Here is a 24490-nt window from a genome sequence, read left to right on the forward strand (position 1 = left end):
AATGTTTCAGAAGTTACCCAGGTAAAAGAGAGTTCCTGTATGATATTCACAGTTGAACAGGGGCCTACAGAACAAACACAAATTACTGAGAAATCAAAGGGTATTTTTTTTATATTTACAGAGACGTCCTGTTGTCTAGGCTGAAATTCAGTGGCACAATCATAGCTCACTGTAATAACCTTCAAACCCTGGGGTAAAATGACCCTCTAGCCTCCCCTTCCAAGTAGCTAAGATTACAGGCACATGTCACCATGCCCAGCTAAATTTTTTAATTTTTTTATAGACATGGGATCTCACTATATTGTCCAAGCTGGTCTCTAACTCCTGGTCTCAAGTGATCTTTCCCTCTTAGATTCCTAAAGTTCTGAGATTATAGGCATAAACTATCATGCCTGGCTTAGGGAAAGTGTTTTTCAGAGAACCTTTGAAAATAGGACTGAACAGTGAGCAGATTATCAGATGGAAACAGGGAAGAAAGGTTGCCCCAAGAAGAGAGATGGGCATAAGAAAAGGCCAGATGGTGGGAGAGAGTATAGGATAGCTCTAAAAGATGGAAGAGTCCCCGAGAGAAGTAATGGGTGGGGGAGAAAGGTGAAAATGTATATTGTGGTTTCATGACTCATAAAATAAATCTACAAGTCATCACAAATGACCCATTTGTGATAAAAAGGCTGACGTTGAAAAGAAGCTGAAAATCCATGCTAGCAACTAAAGAAGAGAAAACACTGAACGTGGACTACCTCTTCAACACCAGCACTTTTAAGCAAATAGCATTATCTTTCACATCTTAGCATTCTTTCCCAGTTTCCTCTGTGGTCAGGAGGGACAGGCAGTATTACAGATGAAACAGGAGGCCCTGGAAAATTTGTCCTATCCAGGTTGCATTCTAGATCTCTGTTACCAACCAACAGCCCAGAACAAGCACAACAAACCAAATGCAAGTTCCTGGGGGACTACTCACCAGGTCAGGGTGGCACGGAGATATTAAGTGTAATTGGAGAAACATAAACCATCAACGTATGTACTAAGCAAATCCAGTCCCTCCTAACCTGTTCCCCAGCTCCCTATGCTAAACCCTGGCACCTCCATCCCTGGAAACAACTAGCATTTATGGACAAGGAAGGAAGGACTCATACTCAACTTTTACAGCTCCAGACAAAACTCTATGAAGTTTTATTGTAATTGCATAAAATGTATAAATTTAGGGAAAGCTGACATCTCTATTATAATGTTGACAAGGTTTCTCTTCTCATAACATGATACATTTCTAAAAATTTGTTCAAGTCTAACTTTGCTTCTTTCAAGATCATTTTCTAGTTTTCCTTGTACATATTTTGAATAATTCTTATATATATTTTATTATCATAAATGGAATATTCTCTCTATTTCTTCTAAATGGCATTTGTGTGTATATATAGTGGCAGTTGATTTTACATTCATCTCATAACCAGCCTTTGACTAAATTTCTTATTGTTTGTAAACATTTTTCCATTGATTCTTTTGGAATTTCTATTTGAATATTTATATCATTTTCAAATAGTGATGATTTTATCTCTTCTTGACAATTCCTAGACCTCTAATTGTTTTCTCTTGTCTTACTGCCTTAACTAACTCTCCAACCAAATGTCAAATGTTGTGGGCAGCCTGGCATCCTTGTCTTGTTTTCGACTTTAAGAAGCAAACTTTTAGCATGTTCCCATTAAGTGAGATGCTGGCTTTTGGCCTGAGGTATGTTTATTATATAAATGGAGTTAATACATACTTTACTGAGTTTTTGAAAATAAATGTATGTTCTAGCTAAAAATAGCTTGTTCCCTTACTCATTTATTTATTGATTGTTTCTTTCCACTGGAATATGAGTTGGGATGGTGCCAGAATCTTTTCCACTCTTATGTCCTCAGCGCTATAATGGAGCAGATGCTCAATACATATTTGTTGAATAAAAACTAAAATAAAATAAATATGTGCTAAATTTCATCAACTACTTTTTCTGTATTTATGAAGATGATCATGTGTTTTTTTTTCTTTAGGACTATTAATAGGTTCACTTATATAGTAAATTTCCATAATTTTCTACTATCCCTGTATGTCTGGAATATGCCTTTCTTAGTTATTACATACTTTTTAAAATATGCCGCTGATTCTATTTGCTGTGATTAAAATTTACTTTTTACATTTATTGGTCTACAATTCTTTGTATTGGTATTCGTAAATGAGATTGGTCTACGATTTTCCTTAGATTTAGGAATTAAAATGAAACCAAATTTGTACAATGAATTTAGAGATTTTTCTTTCCCTATGCCCTGAAATGGTTTAAATAAATGTGGGACTACTTCATCTTTTAAGATTTCTTCCATTTCATCTTCCAAATATTAAGAGGGAAGGGGAGGTTAAACTTGTCCAAAGTCTATGTAACAGTCTATCTTTAAAGATTAATAATAGTTCATTCCTAGGGATATGGTGAAAATGAGATGATAAAGAAGTAGCTTGCATTAGATTAATCTTCTGCTATCAATAACTATAAAAGTTTGATTCAAATGATAAGTTTTTGAAGACATCCAATAGCAACAAGAGCAGCCGGCACTTAAAAAGCCAATATTTGAAGAGTAGAAAAGTGCCCTGAAATGAGCCTCGTATACACTGCCACATTCTCCCCTCCCAGCATTGCAGTTTTGTGTAGGAGCCAAACTGCATGTGATGTTTTAGAGCAGTCACTGATCTGGGAGATAAAAATTAGAGTTCAGGGCTATCAAAGCATCCAGAAATTGAGGGTAAAAATCCCTAGAAAAGGGAACCACTCAATATTCTGCATTTGAGTTATATGATTATACCTGAGCTATACATAAAAGGGAAAGAGGCTGAGGAACTAGTTAGAAAGTATCTTTAAAGTAGTGTAAAATAAGCAAAACAATAACCTCAAATAAGCCTCCAATAACAAAACAGAAGGCTAAATTTTGTTAGTACACGATGTTGATGAGACAAAAATCAGTCTTTCTAAGAAAGAATGGCCCTGATAAATACAGCAGATTTTCCCTTAAGACCATATGTTCTCAAATAATTTTGATTCCTGAGTAGATCAAGATGATTTGCCAGTGCTTTAAATGCCTAACATAGAAAAGTAAGCCGTCTGTGAAAGATGATCAAGTTACCCATAGGCTTTATAATTTTTCACATATAATCTCTAGTATACAATCCAAAATTACCAGGCATGGCAGGAAACAGGATCAAATGGCTAAAATCCAAGGATGTAGGCAACAGAAATACACCTACAGGTGATCCAGATCATAGAATTCTTAGACATAAGCTTTAGAATAACTATGATTAATATGTTTTGGAAAATAAAAGATGTTGAATTTCACTGTGAAATTGGAATATATTAAAAAATAACCAAATGGAAATTCTAGAACTTTAAATAACTGAAAAAAAATCAACATATAGATTGAAGAACAGATTAAACACAACTTGAGAAAGGAATAAGATGGAAAATAAATTCTTCAGATGACTGCATTGTTACACAAGGACAAATAAAGAGCACAAGAAAGGATAAAAATCATGGATAAATGTGAAAACATTTTGGCTGCTTAACACAACAATCCTAACATCCTATTAAGGTAAAAATACTTACATAACTAAAATACATGACAAATAAGATCACAAAGGGTCAGGAGGTCAAATGAAATTGATGTATGTTAATGTCCTAGGACTCTGTAAAAAAAAAATGGCAGTATAGCACTCTGAGACCAAAGGAATGGAATAATAAGAAAACAACTAATCCCAAAGAAGACAAGGAAGGGTAGGAGACAACAGAAATAAGAAACAGAGGAAAATACAGCATGAAATTTGAACCCATTTAAATATAAATGGTCGAAATAATCCAATTAAAACATAAAGACTGGCACAACTGAAAAAATGTAATGCTTCTTATAAGAGATATGCCATAAATACAAGCATACAAAAAGGCTGAATGTAACAAGATAAAAAAAATTAATTCCAAGAAAAAATTTGGTATGGATAAAATAGGCTCTAAAGCAAGAATCATTATTAGCTAGTGATGAGGAGGGATGATTTACAATGATAAAAGGGATGATTTAAAAGGGTTATTTAGTAATTTTAAACTTGTGCACACCTAATAGCATAGCCTAAACATATGTAAAGTCAAAACCAGAAGAACTAAGAGGAGAAATTTTTAAAAACCCATGATAATAGTTTAAGAATTTAAGAAATCTCTGTCACTAACTCACAGAGTGCTGGACCCCACAGCTGCACTATACATTTATTTCAACTGTCTGCTCAAAACTGACCATATTCTGAGCCATAAGCAAATTTCAACAAGTTGCAATTTATTAAAATCATATACAGAACATATAGAGTGTTCTAACTACAGTGAAAGTAAATCAGAAATCAATAGCAAAAAGATACTGAGAAAAATCTTCAAATATTTGACCCATGGATTCAGAAGCATATTGTAAAATTTCCACAGGGAAAATCAAAGGAAGTAAGATATTTTGAACAGAATGGCAACTGGGTAAAAACATTTAAATCATTGCAGGATGCAGCTAAAGCAGTGCATAGAGGAAAATTACAGCCTTAAGTGCCTATTAGAAAAAAAGGCTAAAATTTGATGACCTAAGCATTCGTCTCTAAAAGCTAGAACAGTAACAATGTAAACTCACAAAAAGTAGAAAGGAAGAAATATGATAGAAGCTGAAGTCAATGAAACAGGAAGGAAGATTGTACCATAAAAATTTAAAGCAAAAAGTTGGTTCTTTGAAAAGAGTAATACCTTGATAAATTGCTAAGAAGGTGGATCAAGGAAAAAAAAAGGTATCTAAGCAACAAACCACACTATTAGGTTTCTGGATTTATGACAAAGGTGCCACTGTCATATAATGGAGGGAAATGGACTTTTCAACATTTGGTGTTGGATCAATTGAACATCCATGTGAAAAAAAAAATCAACCTCAATCTCTTATGTTACAACACACATAAAACCAGAAGGATTGTAGATTTACATGTAAAAGGCAAAGCAAATCTCCCTAAAATGCTGAGTGTACCTTCATGACTTTTAAGTAAGTGTAAATTTTCTTAAAGTAGATGTGAAAAACAGTATCATAAAGGAAAAGAATGATATCTCAGACTTGACTAAAATCAAGATTTCTGTGTATGAAAAGATATGATCAAGACAATGAGAAAGTGAACCATTAAGGGAATCCATAGACCTGACAAATGATTTGTAAAATACGTCTGCATTTCAATAAGAAACACGCAAATAAGCTAACTGAAAAATAAGTAAAAGATTTGTACAGGCAATTTGCAAGTTAAAGGCACAGTGGAATACTACTATATATAACAGAATAGACAACATTTACGAAAACTAATAACACCAAATGTTTATCAGGATATGAGGGACCTCTATAGTTCCTACTCTCAGAGGAACCAGCACCAGCCCAGCTCTCCTCACTGGTTTCAGCGCCACTTCCATGAGGATCCTCCCTTTCAGATAAGGGTGCTGCCTGCAGGTATTGTCCTTAGTTAGCACAGTCCTTGTTCTCTTTTTAAGCCTTCATATCTGTCCAACCAATTTCCTACATTGAATTCTGTTAAAATCACTTCTGCTTTCCTGACCCAACGCTTCTACCACCAGGTAAATGTCAACTAAAGCGCATTAATGTGAACATAAATCGCTTGTGTAAAAATGCTGATCACAGCATCACGGGTAATAAGCCAAGAGCAGGGAATAAGCCAAATGTCCACCGAACAGTAGAATGGGTACAAAAATTGTGCACATCTGTACAATGGAAAACTTCACAGCAATGCAAAAGAGTAAACTGGAATACGCAATAACGTGAGTGGGTCTCATCAGATGTGATATGGAGGAAGGGAAGGCAGCAACTAATGAGTGCAATTACAGAATTTTGTTTTTTATATTTCAGAAAAAAAGCAAAACCAGTCTCTGGTAATGGACTAGTGGTAACCTTTGGGAGGATAATCACTGAGGAGATACAAAGGTGGTTTCTGGAGTGCTGGAAATAGTCTTAGCAGTGGTCACGTGTGTTCATTAATCAAGCTCTTTTAGGTCAGAGATGTGCACTCTACTATATATTTGATATGCTCCAATTAAAAAATTTAAAAATAAGACAAATCACCCAATAGTGCACATCAGAAGTTCGCTGAATAAATAAAAGAAACAAACCCTCATTTGCAAATGGGGAAAGTTCTATGAGGGAAAAGCTGTGGCTTGCTGAATATCACACAAGAAATGGCCCAAACAGGACTAGACTCAAACCTCTGAAGTCCTCCCTCTACTGCCTCAAGGTAAATCGGCACATATTCATGAAAAAGATGACAGGGATTAAGAGTTGGGGCTCCGAAGTCAGATGGATTCGGGCTAGATCCTGGCTTGTCCCTGCTCGCTGGGCTTCTGTCAACTTTGTTAAACTATTTAACATTTCCTGAGCCTTGATTTGTTCACCTGTAAAATAAAGGCAGGAATAGTATGTTCCTGGTAGAGTAGCTGTGATGATTAAAAGAAATGATAAGTCTGCACCATGCTTAGCGTGGTATCTGGCACACAGTTGTCAAACGTTTGCCATCATCATCCTTGTTATCATTAATGAAAATAACCAAGGGAGCAAGATGATAAGATCATTTGGGGAGGCAAATGAGTTCAATGACTTCCTCAATTACTGAGTCTAAAAAAATAACAAATGTATCTTGCCAATACTGGAAAAAGCAACCTCCTAGAAGCTGCAGCAGAAATGTACAGAGCAAAATTCATTGACATAAATGACACCCTGGATGCACTGCCTGAGGAAGGAATTATTTTCTACAGAAGCTTCCAACTAGATGGTTATAAATGAGAGTTAGCACATGGGCATTACTTAACGACTAAATTCCTTTAACTAAAAATCTAATTTTATTATGGTATAAATCTCACTTTCTTGAAGTAGAGAATTAATTTCAGATTTTTCATTCACTGTTCATAACCTTTCTATGAATTTGACAGCCAAATCATTTAAAATGTCATTTAACCAATACAATACAACAGCTTTATTCCTCACTCTACCCTTCCTGAATCCATTATCTCCCACTATAATGTAGAAGAACTTAAGTAAAAAATTACCATCCCATAAAGCTGTACTTTACTATGCAGTTGAGCTATATGATCTTTATTTTTGAATCAATATAATATGAGTGCTGAGTAATATTTTTTATAATCCAAAAGCTTATTACAGATTCTCAGCTACCAAAACACAGTGTGAGGGCTGCTGAGAGAACATGAAGGAGGAGCCTCAAATTCTACTCCCCTGGATCCTTCCCATGTCCCATGGGTGGACAGGGGTGAGGCCCGGGAGCAGGGAGGTGAGGCCACAGCCCAGACGGTAGCCATGCCTCCTCATCCAGGTTCCCAGCCGCTCTTGCTTAGAGGGTCTCTGCAGACAAAGCAGATCTGAGTCTGCTACAGATGGCCCTGGCCTGTGGAAGTCCCCATCCCAGGGTCCTGATGAAGATTCCCCTACTGACAGCACCTCCGTCCAGCAGCAGAGGAGGCTGAGGAAGCTCCTTGCTTTGGAGTTTCTCAGGCCTCAGCTTCCTGAAGATGCTACAAAAGGAAGCCTTGTGTTCCATGAATGAACCAATTCATACAGTTGAGACACAGCTTTGCTAATAGGACTCACTGCGACAGAAATTCTGACATCTAAATTCCAAGATTTTCATACTGTGATGCTCTTAAAACGAATGCTTCTTTAACAGCCTTTCTAACAAATTTTCATTTATTCATTGGCATCTTAAAAATTTGACTCTAAACCACTTTCACTTTAGCTAGCAAGACACCATTCTGCGATTAAAATCTGCACTTTGACAGGATCCAGCTAAATAAAGCGGAGCCTTATGTAGCGTGTGTTTCATTACTGCTCCCACTTACTGAGCACACACCAAGCATTTTTTACACTTTATCTTATTTATGTGGTTGACTTAAAGGCAGAGGGAAAACCATCAAGTTGTTAGATTTCCCAGCATATCACGTCTGGGTCGTCAAAGCCAGATGATGGAGAGGGTTAGGGAATTAACCCTGAACTTGGGGCTAATTTCGGAGTTAGGCCGAGTAAGTGAGCAAAGAACAGGATTTTCTTGGGGAGAGTCCAAACATCCCCTGCCGCCTCCCGTCGCACAGACCCTGCAGCACCACAAAATTCCAAAGAGTGCTGGCTCCTGAGAGGTTCCACCTAAAAGAGGGGTCGGAGTTAATGCCCCCTCTGGCATTAGGGAGAAGTGTGTATACCCCTGGGGGACTGGCTTACTGCCTTAAAAATGAGTCAAAGGCTGGGGAAGGGGTGTGGGGGCTGCTGACAGCACTAAACCTTCAAGGTGAGAATAAAAGGGAATGACCACACAGGCAAAGCGAGTGTGCTTCTCCACTGCTATGGCCAAGGCACAGACAGTGCTAGCCCCTTCCTATTTCCTGCCTAACAAACAATAAACGCATCAGTGTAAGGAGAGCAGTATTTACACAGGATTGGGAAGCCTAGGATAACTAAGCCGGAGGTTTAAAGAGAGGTTTATCCAGATAAAAGGAAGAGACTGTGCTAGATGACTTTTTATAAAAAATATCAAGGACATATCTTTACTATTAAGGTACCATTTTACTTCACTAGTAAAACAAACAAAAATGCCATGATGAAGTCATAATAGCGTCCCTGTGGGCACATGTGGAAATGTCAATCTTGCTATGTCCATGAGGGAGACCAGGAAACAAGACCCTCAGAGCCCGCTGTCTGAATAACCTGACTTCAGTAGCAACTGCTCCACCAGCTGCAGCCCTGCAGGAGCTGCCCAGACACCTCCTGCCTCAGTTTGCCCATCTGTAAAATGGGCAGTCCACAGCCCAGCCAGGATGAATCAGGAGGTGTCTCAGAAATGTGGGCAAAGTCACACAGACAATTCTGTACGGGATTTCTGATGAGCAGTAGGGAGCAATCGGTGAAGGCGATCAGGGAAGGAGCATCAGTGAAGGGTGCTGTAAAGAGAGACAGTATCAATGGTGGTAGTTATCAGACCTAGACAGAAAAGGAGGATGGGATTATTCGCCCATCTTCAGAAATCAAGATGATTTGGATGCTAATTCTGTCATCTTTAAAAGTATACAATAAATAAAATACTGTACGGAGATTTAGTGATTTTGCATTCTACGTATCATTTAAAGCTTTATGCTTAAAGTCATTTATTTCCAATTTTAAGAAGTTAGCCCTGAATCCAAAGCAGTTTTCTGTAGTGAAGCTGAGTAAGCACTGTCACGTGTGCTGGGTTAAAAGTCAATAATTGATCACGCTACCTTGTTAAACATAGTCACCTGCACACAGCCAGATCCAGAGACCACGAAGGAAAGAGTGGCATTTTCCAGTTGTCTCTCGCTGCCAATCCAACAAATTAAAAACTAATTAACTTCTGATTTGGAAAGTAATCCACACGTTTCCCTCAGGACAAGCATGCGCCATACTCAGTACTCTCATAATTTGGCACCCTGAGGGGCCACTTCATTCACATGTTGTTTCCAATGATGCCGCAAAACGTGGGCCATTGTGTGCAGAGCAACTTAGCCACAGAGGCAGTGGGCATGTTGGGCTGTAACTGTGAGAGCAGTGCCTGTCTCCCTCTGGGCCAGATTATCTCAATTCCTTACCCCAAGTACAGGGCCCAGCACGGCAGAGGCCCAAATACACCCTGCTCGAGTGAAATCCCAGGATTCCATGATTGCCTGCTGAGAACACAGGGGTGAGCGAGGTTTCCCCGCAGGGCTTGCAGACATACTCACTGTCACTGAAGCCTGACTTTCTACGTTTTTCCTTTTGTAAGTTTCTACAGAAACACAGGGACACCCTGTGACATGCTCCTCATTCAGAGAAGCTTCACATCCACCTGTTGTCCTGTCAAGCAAACATCTTCCCTGTGCTGGCTTTGTTCCAGACGTCGCCGTTCCATAAGAAAATCAAGACCGTCTTGTGGGTGTCTGTGGGGACAGGCAAGGACGGTGAGGGCAGACGGCCCCGGGAGGAAAGGGGGTAGGAGTTCACCCTTTAATTATTCATCATCTACTCCAGGTACCAGCCGGAAAGTGATATAACTTAACATAAACCTACTTAACACCATCCTCCAATCTGCCACTTTTTCTTCCTACCAGCTTGCAGGCCCAAGGTGAGGTTCAGAATAACTTGTGCCTAGAAAACTAAAAGATTTTTAAAAAGGGAATAGGCTGCCCTCCAGCATAGTCCTCGTGTCTGAGTCTATTTTTCATTCTTGTTTTGGGCATAGAGAGAGGGGTCACAGATATAGATGATCTGACATGAAGATGTAAAATGTTCCAGAGTCGGGGGGCCAGGGGTGAGTGGGTCCAAGAGAAGCCAATGAGAAGGTGGACAAGCTGCGGAGGGCCAGCCAGGCCGGGCAAGGGTGGTGTCTGATGGAGATGAGCTGACAATACCGAACTGGCTGATAACTAAGGACAGGCATACCCTCTTCCCCAAAGGGACATATGAGACCCTTTAATTTAAGCCTTCAAACCAGAAACTCATCCAGCCCCCAGACAGGTCCCCTCCCCTGTGATCCACCCACTTGGCCAGCATTGCCTCTGTCCTCTGGCACCTCCTCTGCCTCTCCTTCATGTTCTCTTTGAATCACTCATAGCCTCAGGGCCCTGCTTGGTGGATGCCTTCCCTTCAGGCCTTCCTGCTGTTCCCACCTCAGGACTCTCCCTGGCACACTGTGCACCTTGCCCAGGGCTCTCAGCAGAGCTCCCTGTTGGCTTCCTGAGCAACTCACTTAACCATCTGTCCATTGCCCATGTATTCATTCACCCAATAGACATTTACTACGTTGGCAATAGAACAGTGCCTTATACTCCAATGCAAAGAGATAAGTAGAACCTCTTTAAGTTGACCACTCAAGGGACTGTAACAAACTTATCAACATACAGAGGTGGTCGATGTGAGGAACTAGGCCTGCTATACTGGTATGTACATGTGGTGCATGTCCGGTTTATGAAAATGAGGTCAATTTAAGGATGTGTAGGGTGGTGGTCAGCTCTGGAGGGCCTACTGTATATAGAATATCCCATGGGAAGAAGTGTCACAGTGCAAAATAAAACAAGGAAGGGGCTAGACTGCCGGAGTGGGAAGGCTTTGTGCTGTAGATAAGGTAGACAGAGAGGGCCCCACTCACGTGCGGCAATTTGAGTAGAGATTTGCCCATCTGAGAGGGATGTTTGTCTACATGTCTGCTCATGACTGTTCAGTCCCTTCTTCTGCCCACCATGCAAGCTTCCCTCTCCACTGTCACCTCCTCCTCTGTAGCTGTGGCACCAGCAGTACGAACCAGCAGTGGAAGCAGCAGGGCGGCAGCCTCGCAGTGGCGGCTCAGTCCGCTGAGCAGTTACCCAGTCAGTGCTGGGCCCTCCCCACACCCACCTCCTTCAGTCTTCACAGCCCCCAGAGGAAGCTCTGGCTCCTACCCACCCCCACACCCCTGCCCTGTGCATGCCTCCCACTCAGGATTTGGCGATCCTTGATTGCTGTCTAAATAAAGAATTGGTTGGGGCTCCCATGGGCTTTGTGCAGAGGGAGATAAATCCCCACACACTTTGATTAGGAGGCACCTCATTGTACCACTATAACACTTATATTAAAAATGGGACTTAAAGTAGTTTAAATTAAATGAGTTATATTTAATTAAAAAGCCTTTAAGGCACAATCAGGCTCTTTTTCAATTTTCTTTTACAACAGAGTGGAAAGGAAGGAAAGGCACCCAGTGGTGACCAGCTGGACTGCTGTCTGCACAGTACGTGGCTCATCTGGGCATCACAGGGAGAGCAGACAGTGACTTCTCTGTCCTCTCCCTGCTCCTTGCAGGGGAAGCTCCATGAACCTCGGCATCTTCATCTAAAGATGAGACAAAAGGTAGTGCCCATGAGATTGCTGTGAGGACAGAATGAGGGGGGTGTGTACAAAAATGTCACTCCTCAGCTGGAGAAACACCTGCCCTGCACGAGCCAGGTCAGGAGACAGGCCAGACTTGGCCACCCACACCTCACAGGAGGGGCCTTGCTCCTGGGGCAAAGGGGCATGCAAGCTTTGTCTCCAACAGCCTGAATCAACTCCCCCCCTGAAGAACGAAGAGAGAAGTGGGGATTTTGTCTGTGCTTCTTCCATAGGGTAAGTGGGGTCTTTTAAATAGCCTGGAGCCCAGGCCTCACTGTAGGCTAATGAAATCACAGTCTTGGAGGTGGGATGCAGGTATCAGTATTTTTCCAAGCTACCCAGGTTATTCCAACACGTGGACAAGCTGGGGGACCGCTTGGTTAACCAACTATCTTACAAATGCTCTCAGAGCGAGGCTGACCCGCCACTTGCCAGTGGTGTCTACCTGGTGCCACACAGCCTCAGATGGACACCACAGGGCACCTACTCTGGGTGCCCTGCCACTCCCACCTCCCTCTTTAACAGGGAGGTGTCCCTGTGTGCTACTCACACAGAAACTGTAAATAGTGGTGCCAATTTCTCTTTCCAGAAAGAGATAGCTGGGCAGGCTGGTACTCTCTGCACAGGGAGATGCCATCTCAGCGTTCAGGACTCACTGGGTGTGGAAGGGAAGGGCAGGCTCGAGCAGCCAGAACTGAGAAGCCTCCTGGGCAATGGGGAACACTGTCACATGACACAAAAGGGGCTCACCTGCACCCAAGCTCTCAGCACACTAGGAGCTTCTGTTTCCTCATCTGCAAAATGTGCTTCAGGGTAGTGTCCTGAGAGCTGAGAGAGGAGGGCAAAGAGCACTCGGCAGGTAGCGGCTGCCCTGAGCTCGCCACTTCCCACCACAGAGAGCGTCACTGTGCCCCAAGCCCAGCACAGCGCCCAGCCCGAATGAGGCGTCCACTGCTGTTTCCAGGCCTCTGGAGGGGGGTATGGCCAGCTAGTTCTGCTGAGGTCAGTGGGCTATAACTGAGAGACAGGCTGAGGGAAGCTCCACTGGTCAGTCCCATGTCAGCTGTGAACCACTGTCAACACCAGTTGAAGCTGTTCCCTCACCCCGATCCTTCACCCACCCCAGGTGCTATCTATGACTTTCTCGCACCATTCAGGGCTGCCCACTGGATCATTTCTATAACCCACTTAACTGCCATGATTCCTCCCATTTGGTTTTCCGTGGGTGTGGCCACTTACTATCTCTCATGCCCTGTGTGGCTGGGGCATTCCTGTCCTGCCCACAGAGCTTCCCTCCCTACTTGCTTATGGGCAGCTCTGTCCACTCACTAGCCACTGCCATCCCACAGGCTCTGACTTCCCAGGATTGCAGGCATGTTCGCCCACCTGAATGGGATCACCATGCTCTGAAGGAGCCACCATCCCACTACCATACGTGGCTACGCTTAGCGCCCAGTATGCCTGGGGGTGTCCTGCCATGCCTATCTGGGGAGGGGCAAACCCTCCAGGGCAGCATGGACATGGCAAGAGCATGCCCAGCTTGCCTCTGGCCTATCTCAGCACTCACCCCTATGCTCTCTGTAGCAGCCAATGGAAGAGTCAGGAATCACCAACACGCAGTGTCCACTGGACACCACTGGGTGTCCTGACCTGCCAGAAGGCTTATTTGGCAGTAGCCAGCTTGGTTGTGGATGCTGGGCATCATACTTGCCCTTAAGGTCAAGGCCCCAAAGCCTTGCTTCTGAAAGGGAGACTGCTCTTGTGAACCCGTAGGAACTTCTCAGGTCCAGTTCTTAAAATCAGAAACAGAGGCCACCACACATCATCACACTCAGTTCTCCATCTGGGACCAATGGCATGTGCACAGACACAGCAATAGGCCTACATGAGGGCACTAGCTGGAACCCTTGTCCCTCCTGGAACCCTTTAAGTACAAGGAAATAACCAGTCCCCTTGGGATTCAGTGGCTGCCCTGTAGCACCTTCCATGGCAGGAGAAGATAGAAAGAGGTGTGTATGTATGTGTTGGGCACAGAGATTCTCTTCCTGGGGGAAGGTCAAGAGGTGCCCATGGCCCAGCCCAGGGAGGCCACCTCAAGCTCTGCTGCCCTCAGAAGAAAAAGGGCACCCTCTCTCTGATGTGATAGTTCCTGCTGTGTCCTTCCAAAGCTCAGTATTATCAAATGTCCCTTTCCTAGCCTTAACAATCTGCACTGGGAATAAAAGTATAGTATTACGGTCAGGAGCACCCTTGTGGACAGCCAGAAAGCCAGGTGCAGACCTCAGCTCCACCACTGAAAGCATGGGAGAGTTAAAATAGCTCGCGGATCATCTTGAAGCCTTGATTTCCACAGGTATAAACGAAGCAAGGTAATCGTACCTCCCAGAATCTTTTGAGAAGTCAATGGAGTGATTCACTGAACACTTTGACAAAACGGTAGCTATTTGTTATCTAATAATGTTATCATCATCAATAGCCACAGAATTCAAAGAATCAACTCCATGTTAAGAAGCAGAATTCTTATCAGGAATCTCCTCTTTATTCCCGAAGAGAGAGGAGCCATCTAGACTCCTGAGCTTCAGAGGCCACTCCCTCATCACCCTCACCTGGAGATGTCCTTGGTTCCCATGTCTCTCTCAGCTATACAGAAATAGAAATAATAACCCAAACCACGCTCCTAATGCAGTGAGACTTTTACAGTAAGCATCAGAACTGGTGGTGCACACATCACTCCTGTCTTCCCTGGTGATGCCTGGCAGGTTCTACAGAGTGGTGGGCCCTCTAAGAGGAACATCTGGTCAAGCCATGACTCCCCTATGACATAACCCCTCTTTCTTCCCAAGAACAATTCCAGCTAAACTTCAAAGCAGATGCATCAAGGAGCTCCCTGCAGCCATGGGATAAGTGACTCCAGAGTCACATGGCCACATCTCTCTTGAGTAAATTTGGTGGGTAGTGCATGGACACAGGCTGTATCAGTCCATTTTGCAATGCTATAGCAAAATATCTAAGACTGGGTCATTTATAACAAACAGAAATGTATTGGCTCACAGTCCTGGAAGTGGGAAATCCAAGATCAAGGGGCTGGCATTTGGTGAGGGCCATCTTGCTTGCATCACCCCAGAGCAGAAGGGCAAAGAGATGGTGAGAGAGAGCAAGAAACTGAACCAAATCATAGCCTGGAGATCTCTTAAAATCAGTATTAGTCCATTGCTGAGGATAGAGCCCTCATGACCCAAACACCTCACGAAGCTGTTGCCATGGGGATCAAGTTTTCAACACATGGTTTAAGGGAGACACATTCCAACTACAGCACAGGTCTTGGGAGCACAGGCACCAGGAGGTGACTGGCAAGAGGTGAGTTGACCCCTGAAGACTAAGCCTGTGTTACAGCCTAGCTGTAGAGGTCTCCTAGGGATAAATAAGCTCAGCTTCCGAGCTGCCCAGACATAAACAGGCCAGGTTGGTGAGAAAGGTAGAAAGAGGCAGGCAAAGCTAAAGCACTCAAAATGAACACCTCGCAGGCAGGCCTTCCTGCCACAGCCAACACCCTTCTGAAGACCTGAAAACTCAACCCCATAAAATGCCCCACACTTCCAAAACCTTTGCTTGAATTCCCCGGAGAGCGTGCTGAGAGGCTTGAGGCTGGCTCTGCAGCCTCGGCAGCTGTCCTCCACCTACGATGAACCAGCCCTTCTGCTCTTTCTCGGGAGTTGCCCAGCGCTGCACCCATCCTTTCCTCGGAGAGCCCCTGAACACATCCTTGCCTGTCAGGACCTGCCCCCTGGCCATAGGCAAGTGGACCAGGCAGACACTTCCCAAAGCTGAGCCAACAAGATTCTCCCCTCGAGGATGAGAAGGCGCAGACTGACCTCCAGTGAGACAGCCCAGGGCCCCCAACTGTAGGCTCCTGTGATGACAGTGTTAATATAATACCACACTCTGGCTGGAGATAGCAGGATGGGACTCGCAGCTCTGCGGAAATGCCAGTCTCCGGAGAAAACAGGAGGGAAATGGAGGGGGGATGGTGTGGCCTGTGGAGAATGAGAGATAGGCTGCTAGTGCCTGTATGCCTGAGCTCATCAGGCCATCCTGCAAAATTTGCTCTAGAAGAATGTCTGAGGCCTCATAGTAACCCATCTTTATACATGAGCACCTTAGCAGGTGATTCTGCTCCTGGTCCCCAGTGATTCACCTAGACAGCAGGCCCAGAAACCCACTCCAGCATCTTCTTTTCCCCCCTCCTACCAGATATGGCCCTATTCTACCCCACACCTATACTCAGAGGGTTTCTTCTCCTTAAATGCTTAATATACTCTGCCCACCCCAATCCTAGACATCTTCTCTAAGCCTCTCCACCTCCAAGGGGTCCTTCCCAATCCCGCCTCCCACCCAGCGCCTTTCTGCTCTAAGCTCTCACCTCACCCACGGCTTGGCCCACGCTGCTAACTGAAGACACTTTGTACCACATGAGTTGTTTGCCTCTAATGCTCACTACTTTCTTAAAGCTGTTTGTGATTATTCTCTCTTTATTCTCCTAAGATTTCCCAGGGTGAGATATCAGACAGGAATCTCCTGTAGAGCGAAGTTCATGACTATCTTTACTTGTAACATTAGAACAGTCATTTTGAATGAGTTTAGATTTAAGTTCTACGTACAGTTTTCATCTAGAATGTATGATGAATCACAGATAACCTTAAATCTAGTCAGCATGGCCAGGAAAGTGTTTTCAGTCCTAAGGATTACTGTGCTATGGTTTTGGACGTTTGTCCCCCCAACAAACCTCATGTAGAAATTTGATGCCCGACACTGGCAGCGGAGCCTAATGGGAGGCGTGCCTCAAGAATGGCAGGTGCCACCTCTCTGTGATGACCAAGTTCTTGTTCTGCTTGTTCCCAGGAGAGCTGGTTATTTAAGAGAACCTGGCACCCTCCCTGCTCTTGTCTGTTCTTTGACCATGGGATTGGTACACACCAGCTCCCCTTTGCTTTCTGCCATGAGTGAAAATAGCCTGAGGCCCTTGACAGAGCAGTGGCCATGCTTTTTGTACATCCTGCAGAACCACGAGCCACATAAACCTCTTTTCTTTATAAGTTACCCAGCCTCAGGTACTTCCTTTATGGCAAAACCAAATGGACTAAGATGAATGGCTGCCATCAATCAAGCTGGACACCTGGCTTAAGATGGGACTCACAGCAAGGGATGAAGATTTGGGGCACGGGAGTGGTAATGTCACACGTTGTAGTACCCTAAGCAAGATGGCACTGTGAAAGCAATAATGAGCATCCACCATCTCTCCATTGCCAGCCCAAGTCCTCTGAGTGGGACTTAGGAGTTACTGAGCCAAGAAGGACACTGCCACAGCAGGCGGAACCACCTCAGGGAGAGGGCCTGGAGACCCTGGAAGGCAAGCATACCCAGAGGACTGCTGCACTCAGCACGGCATCAGTCCTATGCAGCTGACACTCAGTCCTCAGCTTCCTCTGATTTCTAAACTATCCCTGGGAGCCTCCAGAGGGTCTAAGTCATGGGCCTGGGTAAGACCAGATGTGCTATTTGCCACATGAACCCTGTGGAAAGAAATGTCTGGATATGAGAGTAAGCATCTTGCCTTAGGGCCAGGGTCTGGTGATGGAGGAGGCAGGTATTACTTCCTTCTTCGTCACTCAATAAATATACTTAATTTTCTTTAGGCTAAAGTTGAGAATTTAATTTAGTCACTGTATATAGGTTAGAAAAGATCATTAACTGACAAAGGTATTTAATTCCTTTTGCTAACTCAGAATCCATTCTGTAACAACTAATTGCTCCTGCCCCTGCCCCACACCCCGGTGGTCCTCAAGTCTCAATGATGGAAACACAGATCCATTTCTCGTCAACCACTCGGCCAAGGCCTATCACAGGCCAAGTACACAGCTGGGTGCTCAGTAGATACCTCTTAATTGCTAAGATGTAGGACAATTAGATGTTCCAATTGGCCAAGACAGCCCAGGGCGCAGAGACCCATTTAGGTAGGGGTATTACAAGCAGGTCAAAACAGGAAGCTCTGCTTTGGGACACAAAGACAAAATCCTAAGCCACACTGCCAAGCCACTGCCAATGTGGCTGAGAAGCCCATTCTTTACAGCCAGTGCTTATGTGAAAATGGCAGTAACAACCAAACATAAAAGGGTGGAGTAAAGGGAGGTACCCCAGGACATATTTTAGAGCCCCTACAATGAGAGCATGTACCTGGCAGGCTCTGCCATTTGACACCTCCTAACATTCTCAGAAGAAAGCCTGTCTGCCTGGAATGGATGCTCAAAATGTGGCATCAGAACCACAGAAACCTCAGGTCTTTCCTATAGGAAAAGTTTCCAAGGCACATTGTAAATGCAAGGCTAAAAAGGGAAATAAATGGGAAAAGAGTTCTGGTTTCTTTAGAGAGCAAGCTTTCAATGACAGCAGAGCTCAAACAAGCTTTCAGTCCAATTGCCCTAAGACTAGTGTCAAGGAAAGCCACTGAGTCTTTCACCTATTTAATGACATTTCAGAAGAGAACTTTGGTTCCCATCACCTCTCCATTCCTTTGCTTTGTAAGGACAGTTGTAGCCATCCTCCCTGGAGCCATAGACTATCTACTGACCTCGCAAATTCTAAGCACAAACAGAACATCATTGTTTGACTTTACACTTCACTCTCTGGGTTCATGTTTTTGGCAAAGGTCTCATTGCCTGTTGGTGATTCTGGCCTCTGCAAAGAAGAAATATCCAGAGTCAGGCAGGCCCCAAAAACTATTCTAGGAAGGGGATAGCAATTGAGCCAAGGATCCCATCCCACACCCACACACGCAGCCTAAAGGACTCTCAGAAGCCTCTGTTGGTTCAGTAAGAAAGTTGAGAAGACTTGAAACTGTGATAGGATTCTACCAGAGTAGAAGTTAAAGGCGGTCTAGTGATGACCTCCTGGGATCTCTTCTGTAAGAAGTCCTAGAAACTCAAGGTATTCTATTTAAACCCTACATGATGACACAATGAATAATGAAAGGTGACTTCTTCACTTACTCAACAAATACTTGAAGATCCTGGACACGGGGGCCCAGATCCCAGGATACTTACCATCTGGCAGAAAGAGGACCCTCCCGCCCCACGAGCTGCCCCGCTCTGATCCACAGTGACAACTCCTGCAGCCGAGGTTAACATGTGAGGCCCTTGTGCAGGAGAGGTGAGTGGTCTTCTTGCTGAGGACTCCCTGGGTTTCTGAGAAGATGGACACAAAACCACAGCTCCTACTGTCATGTTCTGAGCAGGCGCCACCCTCACACGACTCAGTTCTCATGACAACTGTGAAATGGTGCTATTTTTGCCTACTTTGTACTCATGGCTACCCTGAGAGGGTAGGTGACTCCCTCAACGACATAGCTGGCCCCTGATCTGAGCACCAGGGAGTCCTCAGGCAGCAGCACAGACAGCGCAGGAAGAAGCAATTCAGCTCTGGCAGACAAAACTGAACACTGGGATTTAAAACAACAGATACCCTGAAGGAGAAAGTGGGGGTGTAAAACATGTGGGGTGAGAATCAACAGGGCTCAATGAGGAGGGAACAGCAACGGTTTCTCTACAGAGCCTAAGAGCCACCTATAGGCTGCCCATACCAGCAGCCTGCCCCACCACCAGCCGACCAAGCCACCCAGAGCACTTCCCACCTGCACTGGGGAAGATATGTTGCCTGAAAAGGCCCAGGCCCCTCATTGGGGCCCAAGCCTGGGTGGTTGTTTTGGTGTCTATCACCTCTGAGGCTGGTCTGCGGTGGTCCGCATAAGTGCTTCTGTGAGCCACTGCAGAGGCTCACTGGGGGCACCACTGGTTCTCTGCAAAGGACTTCAGCAAGAAAGAGGGGAGACACCCCCTTCTCAACTCTTACAAAGATAAATATACACATACACTCTCTAAAGCCAGACCTAAGTACCACAAGATATCAAACTTTAAGGTATTTTAACAAAACCTCTAGCTATGACCTCCAGGAGGGTTTCAGTTTACACTCAAGGCCTTCTTGGAACATGCAGGAGGGTTAAAACCAAGCGCTCCTGGCTGGGCGCCTGTGGCTCAAGCCACTGAGGCACCAGCCACATACACCTGAGCTGGCAGGTTTGAATCCAGCCCGGGCCCACCAACCAACAATGATGGCTGCAACCAAAAAATAGGCTGCAACCTGTGGTCCCAGCTGCTTGGGAGGCGGAGGCAGGAGAATCGCTTGAGCCCAGGAGTTGGAGGTTACTGTGAGCTGTGATGTCACAGTACTCTACCCAGGGTAGAGGCTCTGTCTCAAAAAAAACCAAGCGCTCCATCTAGATGCACTACCAAGCAATTAGTGCCACGGAGAACGCCCCACAGATCAAGGACAGACGGCTCTCCCTCAGCCACCATAAGGGTCTCGCCCCTGCCAAGCCAAACTCCTCCTGTAACTAAGGGAAGACCCAGCCCCACAGGCCTCTGACACTCTATTCTTCACACCAGCAAGAGCAAGCATCCCTTATTTTCTTTCTAACCCACTGGCAGGGGGTAAAACAAGGCTGCCTTTTATTAGGAGGGAAGAATTGGGTTTTTCTTGCCAGGCCTTCTTGACTCAAGGGAATGCCTCAGGCTGAAATGCCCCAAATAACGGCTACTCATCAGGAGAGTGGTGAGGCTACAGGGACAGATGGCTCCTCGAGCACCTGGGGGTGCCTCTTCCCCCAGCACTGGCGCCAACGTGCCAGCTCCCACGGCAGTGTCCCCCAGGCCACCTGCTCTGAGTACATGGCCCACGTCATACAACACCTTCCATTTCTAGAACCAGTACTCCCTGCCTCGCAGGAAGCTGGTGACAAGATAAGACCCCGGAGCCATGTGGCAGAGATGACAGCAGTGGAGACAGAAGGACAATGGCTCAGCGTTGGCAGGACAGAAAAGCAGAGCCCACTACATGGGGCCTGTCAGAGCCTGCCCGACACCAACACGGCTTTCACTTCTCTCTAAATGGGAAGCTGGAGCAATAACCCACGAGGCAGAGGGATAAATCAGGCAGATGATTGGGGCCTGGCAGGCCTGACACTGCTGACTCCCCCCCATATGGGATTGGAGCCCCATTTACAATGCATGGCCTGAAGTCCTGATTACAAGGGTGGGGAGTTTCCGAGAAGAGTGCACATTATTTAGCAGCAGAGGCGTGAATAAAGTAGTTAGATGAGCAAATGCGAAATTAAGAGGAAGAAAAATAATGGTTTTCTGTGAACTCATAAATGCTCATTTTCCCGGTCACAGAACTTTTCAGGGCCAATTAAAATTCTGTCAACTATGATCTCAAAATACTAAAGGGGCACACAGTGTGCTAACTGGTACAGAGTAGAAGGGCTGGCTGCGAATGGGGATGGAAGATAAACACCCAACACAAAGAACAAAGAGTGACTTCCCCTGTCCCAGAATAAAGATAAAAACAAGACTCCAGGCGGCGCCTGTGGCTCAAAGGAGCAGGGTGCCGGCCCCATATGCCAGAGGTGGTGGGTTCAAACCCAGCCCTGGCCAAAAACTGCCAAAACAAACAAAAAAATCCCCAAACCTCCAAAACAGAGCACTCACCCAGCAGTGCATGTCCCCAAGTCAGCCTGTCTGAGCCCTAGGGATGGAGATGGAGCAGGACACCAGTATGGGTGCTGTGGTGCGCTGGTGGGGAAGTGCCTGTTGGTGGTCCTTGGGCATGGGGTGTTTGCTAAGCCTCAGCATGGAGAATCACTTCCCTTAGGATCTAAACCACCTACAGACACACCCTATAGGATCCATGGGTTCAGAGATCTAAGGTTACCTGCCCACATGCTGGAAAACAGGCAAAAATGACTCTCTAGCCCAGTCTGCTTCAATTCACCTTTCTCTTCACCTGCCCCCCACGCCAGTCTCAACAAGCTGTTTCCCAGCATGACCACAGCCTGCAGTCAGCATCGTCATGTCAGAAGAGCTAAACAAACAAACAAGCAAACAAAAAAACAAATGCCAGTGTCCATCGAACTACGATTTTCCTTCTCGCCTGTATGCACAGTGCTGGGGAAACCTTCTCCAGGGCTCTTCTGTCCAGTGTCCTCTGAGATCAGAAGTGTGGAAACCACCTGGAGCTGACACTCTCAGGACCCATCCCAGACACCCCAGACCTACTGCACCAGAACCTGCAGGTTAATAAGATCCCAGGCCATCCACAAGCACATTGATAGTCAAGAGAACAGCTGACACTACTTTTGTAAGTGAGAATGGGCTTATCCCAATGCCCCTGAAAACTTGGAAGGATTTGCTACCATCAATCACCTAAAAAATTATGGATATGCTTGTGCATCTGCAGGCGGGAGGGTGTGACCTCCCAGGTCTGCCTAAGAAACCACTCCTACTTTCTGACTCAGAATAATTAGCAGAGAACCATGGGTGAGTGTTGGGGACCCAGAGAAGAGGACCCCTGTCCCCATAGTTGGCACCACGCCTGCAGCAGAAGTCCTGGAGCTCTGTGAATGGGTGCTCTTTGTAATCCCAACCTCCGTGGCCCTAGGAGTAAGGCTATTCTCGCCTCTTGCTGAGAGACCTTGCCCCGAATCTCATGTTGTTCGAAAGCGAGTCAAATACTAGAACTCAGAGCAGTGAGAGCTTGGGAAGATGGTACTGCAGAAGACACAGATGAGGCACGTATGCCGGCCTGCAGGTGAGGCTCAGAAAATCCAGCCTCCACCCCTGTCTGCTCACGGTGGGGAGCTTCTTTTCTTCATGCCCACAGTGGGGTTAAGGGTCAGAATAAGTAGAGACACCAACGGGAAGACCTCAAGCTGCTCTTCTCCAGGAATCAAAAAGAGTGCTCAGGGGCCTGGGTACTGGGGAGGAGAACTTCACCAGGAAGGGCGGCAGAGGATGGGGACATTACCTTAAAGTCAATAGAATATGAAAATACTATAAAATAGTTTTGAAAGATTTTATGCCCAGTCTTGTAGCCCAAGTACTCCTGAATGGCCCACCAAGGCAGAGAGAAGCCAGAGACATTTAGGGACTCTGCAATTAGACGCTGCCTTTGTGGGGACGGGCACCATGACTGCCATCTGTGTCTGGGGCCACTGCTCACAGACAGGGGAAAGGGCAGATCGCCAGGGTAGGATCAATGCCTTCTTAGGCTGACCCCCAAGGCTAGGGAGGAGGGGATCATGCTCACATTAGCTGATACCACCCTACATGGTTTTCTCTCGAAGACTTTACATTGAGAGAGTTTGCAAATGGCAAAAACACATGGTGTCTGAGCTCAATGTCTACCTCTGGTCTATAAGCACTGAGGCCTACAAGGCAAACAATTTTATCATAAAAAGAACTAATATTAACATTTATAGGTACTTAGGACATGACTGTGTATCTTCTATGGTAGGGATAATTCACAAAACATTATATAAAATGGATGAAGGATGTAATGGCCACCATTCAATCCCAGAGCCCAGCGAGTGAGTCAGACCCTGGTGCTGGAAGTGGGGGGCTCCCACAAATGCCAGCCTGTCAAAAGCAGGTCAGCTCTCTGGAGGCTGCCACATCACTTCTCACTCTTTCTTGGTTCCTTGGTTTCCGAAATATAAAATTCTACCAATATTGGTTTTACTACTGCATTTATCTTAGCCCAAGCACAGATGAGTCCTGACTTAGGATGGCTTGACTTAGGATTTTTCAACATGATGGTGGTGCAAAAGCAATGCACATTCAGTAGAAACCATACTTCAAGGACCACACAACCACTGTGTTGTTCTCTTTCAGTATTGTATTCAATAAATTACAGGATATGTCCAATACTTTATTTAAAAATAGGCTTTCTGTTAGACGATTTTGCCCACCCATAAGCTACTGTCAGCATTCTGAGCACGCTAAAGACAGGCTAGGCCATGATGTTTTGAAGGTTAGATGTATTAAATGCCTTTTTGACTTACAGTATGTCCAACTTAAAATGGGTTTATCAGGATATAATCCCATCATAAGTCAAGGAGCATCTATATAGGGGAAAGGGAGGAAAATGTAATAACATTTCAGAATTTCAATACATTGTACATCTGAGACTTGTTTACTTTGAATTCAGAATTATATTAGCATTCTAGGCCACGTTCTGTCACTCTACTCTTATGAAAGAGGCACTCCACCCAGCTGCATTTCTTGTTATCTATGTCTGGAAAATAGTAAACTCCTTGAAGCTATTCCCACTGCAGTCTTTATGCATAAAACAAAATTGCTTTAAAAATATGTGAGCACACACACAGTGGTCAGTTATTCTTATTTACCCTTAGGACGCTTAAGTAATTGGTATAATTACTTAAAGGCAAATCAAACCTTATTAATGCTTCCCAAGTACTTTAAGAATCTTAAGTTAACGAGTATTTTGTGAAGAGCTGCTAGTAGGAAGGAAGCACGCTCATTTTAATATGTGGTTCCTGAAGAAGTGTTTTGGTTTATTTAGAGTCGCTCGGGAAACTTTGTTGGTTTGGACTTTTCTAGGAAATAAGACTG

At 44.9% G+C, this 24490-nt stretch overlaps 1 protein-coding gene across 3 annotated transcripts in view; it reads right to left on the reverse strand.

Moving 5' to 3' along the window:
• Positions 1 to 24490, reverse strand: part of FSTL4 (follistatin like 4) — a 432774-nt gene that overhangs the window by 397391 nt on the left and 10893 nt on the right. The gene's annotated exons all lie outside the window — the stretch shown is intronic.

The sequence above is a fragment of the Nycticebus coucang genome, chromosome 17 (genome assembly GCF_027406575.1).
Source record: "Nycticebus coucang isolate mNycCou1 chromosome 17, mNycCou1.pri, whole genome shotgun sequence".
Taxonomy (NCBI): domain Eukaryota; kingdom Metazoa; phylum Chordata; class Mammalia; order Primates; family Lorisidae; genus Nycticebus; species Nycticebus coucang.